Below are 4,115 nucleotides of genomic sequence, written 5' to 3' on the forward strand. Positions count from 1 at the left end.
TTTTCAGCTGCAGGGACAGGACGACTGGTTGCAATCGAGGGAAAGATGAATGCGGCCAAGTACAGGGATATCCTGGACGAAAACCTTTTCCAGAGTGGTCTGGACCTCAGACTGGGCCGAAGGTTTACCTTCCAACAAGACAATGACCCTAAGCACACCGCTAAAATAACGAAGGAGTGGCTTCACAACAACTCCGTGGCTGTTCTTGAATGGCCCAGCCAGAGCCCTCTCTTAAACCCAATTGAGCATCTCTGGAGAGACCTGAAAATGGCTGTCCACCAACGTTTACCATCCAACCTGACAGAACTGGAGAGGATCTGCAAGTAGGAATGGCAGAGGATACCCAAATCCAGATGTGAAAAACTTGTTGCATCTTTCCCAAAACGACTCATGGCTGTATTAGATCAAAAGGGTGCTTCTACTAAATACTGAGCAAAGGGTCTGAATACTTATGACCATGTGATATTTCAGTTTTTCTTTTTTAATAAATTTGCAAAAATTTCTACATTTCTGTTTTTTTCTGTCAAGATGGGGTGCTGAGTGTACATTACTGAGAAATAAAATGAACTTTTTTGATTTTTGGAAAATGGCTGCAATGAAACGAAGAGTGAAAAATTTAAAGGGGTCTGAATACTTTCCGTACCCACTGTATATGACAGCTGAGAAGTAACAAGAAATATCCATAAAGAAATGCCCAAAATATTTGGTCTTAATTACATAGTTTGTCACCCAGGAAGTACTGACTGTTAATAGCCATTATTTTCAATTGTAAAATGTCCTGCAAAGTACATGCATATGTTGTTCACAATAGGCCAGTACACATTTGGAAAAGCACAGGTGTTACTAACAAGATTAATGATGGCTCTGTTCAAATCAAGTGTTCCAGTAAGTCATGATAATGTGACAGTGAACCTGCGAACAAAACCAGGACCTTGAAATGGAAGCAGCTAAATGGAATTCAACCATCATTAATTTGATTATTTACACCTGTGAATTTCTTACTGTGACATATAACAGATTAAAACTCTCAAATATTGATACTGGTATCAGCCTATAAAATCCAGCATTGGCCAGACTTTTGTGTAATAGTTAAAGTAGCTCCAACCCTAATGATGACACTAAAAACACTACAGGCGGACGCAAACTCTCTTGCTTTATACTTTAACTCTAGGGACAGTTAGATCAGATGGTAATATGGTTTATTTGTATGTTTGTTATCATGGACAGGTGTTGTTGCATGAATGCAATTAGCTGATCAGTCCACTCTAATGAAATTGATAGTTTATAGGCACCTATACACTGCAACCTTAGGCAGTTAAAAGTTGTAATGTAGTTGTTACAGTTTACCAGAAGAGGTCGATATTGAGAGTTATCATAATTTCCAGGAATGTGGGAGAATAATACTGAGTTTAGGGCAAGTAAGTAATAATAATAACAGGAGGTAAAACACATCTAGATAATATTAATCTAACCAATTAGACCTCATAAAATGAATTTCCTCTTCTCCACCCAGCTGTTAATATCACTATCTTTCTAAAATAAAACAGCTAATGTTACAGCAAAAACTAACTTTGCATTCGTACTACTACCACTGGCAGAGGCTGAACGTTTTAAACCATTTATTAATTACTTTTAGCTACCAGTTTCAACATTGTACCCTTAACCTTTAGCAATGTTACCTTTTATCTCTTACATTTAGCTATTTTAAACTTTTCCCACTCCACTTACATATAGTCTATTAACATTACTTTAAGCTAGCTGATTTAATCCATTTCGTTTAGCTGTTAGCTAACTCTGCTTGGTAGCTAACTAGTTTTCTTGTTTCAAACTTTAACACAAAACTAACCACAGACTGTTTAACATATACAGTCTATGTTTATATACAGTCTATGTTTAACACACGTGGTGTTCAGGTATTGTGCATAGACAGTATTTGTGACTGACTTCCTCTTCTTTAGTGTTTATTCGTAGTTGACAACCCAACTTTAAGGCTCACTACCGCTCATGGCTGACTCAACCTGCGGAGTCTGAACAACACGAGGACACGTCGGTCACGTGAAGGCAGCATAGCGCGCAGCCATTGCGCAGACGCACAACTACTGGCCTGATCAGCTGACTGTGAGTAAGATGCTCTGTTGACGGCTGAAGGACTATTGACGCGAAACCCTGCTTTTATCTGCGATATGTATGGGAAACTGCGACTATTTATCTGAATTAAACCCGCGCGGAGCAAATACTGAAGCCATTAAACACGTCGGTAAGTACGAAAATACACCGATTACTGACGTCGTGACAGCGTGAGACTGCAATGCAAAACAAGCTCATGTCAGCAGCAAGCTAACACTGAATTTAACCATGTACGAACTAGGTATAAATCACTGTCTGTCAGTGATTTATATTAGAGAATGATTAACAAAGCAAACCTAAAGCGCAGGAGCTCTTAGCCACGTGATGCCCGTGGAGTTTGGACCAGTATTTAGCACGTTTTCTGCAGCACAGAAACTGATCATATGACAGTAAATCAGCAGACATGGAGACCTGTCTGTCTCTCCTGTGCTTTACTGATGTAATCGACCTGTGTGTGTGTGTGTGTGTGTGTGTGTGTGTGTCCATATCACAACCATGGAGAAATGTGAGGAAGTTCATGAATCAGAAGCAATATAGAAGTCTAAAGAGAAACAGACTGATTCATTTTATAAGGGTACTTACAACTATCTATAATACAACTAATCTATATTTTATGCACTGGTGGAAAAATTCTCTTTACTTTTGTAGTAATATCATAATGTGAAAAATCCAAATACTAAAAGTCATGCATTCAAAGTTTTACTCAACTATATGTAGTTGTAAATTGTGATAAAGTCTTATCAGCACATTAAACCGTAATATCTTAAGTAAATTATGCAGCGTTTTATGGGATCATATATAATATATTATTGGATTATTATTATTATTGATGCATTAACATGTAAGCAGCATTATAAAGTTGTAGCAGTTTGAGGAGGAGCCACTGTAGGAGTTTAATCTATACCAAGGCATCATCTTTACAAGTTTTTTGTTGTTTAGCTTAAAAACCTTAGCATCCAAAGTAACTAGCAAATATAAGCAGATAAGGTGTAGTAGGAGTGGAAGTATTTAGTAGCATGGAAAAATTGCTGAGGAACATATAAATTTTCCATCATTTTGAGTTCTCCAAGTTATATTTAGAGCACCATGAAGGAGTGGGAAATCTGGATAACATCCTTAATCATACCACATCTCATTTTATTCTATTATACATATATATTATTATATTGTGATACAGTAGAATTCACAGAAAATCAGTGGGGAAACAAAGCACTTCATGATACTGATGCAAAAATACAAAATTAGCATAAAGCGGTCCTGTTCAGTGAATGGCACAATGGCTTAATACAGCCAGAGATGTTTAAAGAATAGCTACCATGGTACAACAATGTTTGTGATGGCTGACACATTTTTGATTTTGTCTCACTGTCATATCATCATCATCACCCACCCCTAATAATATACAGTGGGTACGGAAAGTATTCAGACCCCTTTAAATTTTTCACTCTTTGTTTCATTGCAGCCATTTTCCAAAAATCAAAAAAGTTCATTTTATTTCTCAGTAATGTACACTCAGCACCCCATCTCGACAGAAAAAAACAGAAATGTAGAAATTTTTGCTAATTTATTAAAAAAGAAAAACTGAAATATCACATGGTCATAAGTATTCAGACCCTTTGCTCAGTATTTAGTAGAAGCACCCTTTTGATCTAATACAGCCATGAGTCGTTTTGGGAAAGATGCAACAAGTTCACATCTGGATTTGGGTATCCTCTGCCATTCCTCCTTGCAGATCCTCTCCAGTTCTGTCAGGTTGGATGGTAAACGTTGGTGGACAGCCATTTTCAGGTCTCTCCAGAGATGCTCAATTGGGTTTAAGTCAGGGCTCTGGCTGGGCCATTCAAGAACAGCCACGGAGTTGTTGTGAAGCCACTCCTTCGTTATTTTAGCGGTGTGCTTAGGGTCATTGTCTTGTTGGAAGGTAAACCTTCGGCCCAGTCTGAGGTCCAGAGCACTCTGGAAAAGGTTTTCGTCCAGGATATCCCTGT

At 38.0% G+C, this 4,115-nt stretch overlaps 1 protein-coding gene across 2 annotated transcripts in view; it reads left to right on the forward strand.

Annotated features, from left to right (window-relative positions):
- Nucleotides 1–1,974: 1,974 nt before the first annotated feature.
- Nucleotides 1,975–4,115, forward strand: part of atp6v1c1b (ATPase H+ transporting V1 subunit C1b) — a 9,249-nt gene continuing 7,108 nt past the window's right edge. Inside the window, exon 1 of one of the 2 annotated variants that reach the window (XM_046059593.1) lies at nucleotides 1,975–2,118. The gene's annotated coding sequence lies outside the window, so the exon portion shown is untranslated. Of the gene's footprint in view, nucleotides 2,258–4,115 lie in introns of both variants that reach the window. The other variant, XM_046059594.1, reaches the window with a different exon arrangement.

The sequence above is a fragment of the Micropterus dolomieu genome, linkage group LG09 (assembly GCF_021292245.1).
Source record: "Micropterus dolomieu isolate WLL.071019.BEF.003 ecotype Adirondacks linkage group LG09, ASM2129224v1, whole genome shotgun sequence".
Taxonomy (NCBI): domain Eukaryota; kingdom Metazoa; phylum Chordata; class Actinopteri; order Centrarchiformes; family Centrarchidae; genus Micropterus; species Micropterus dolomieu.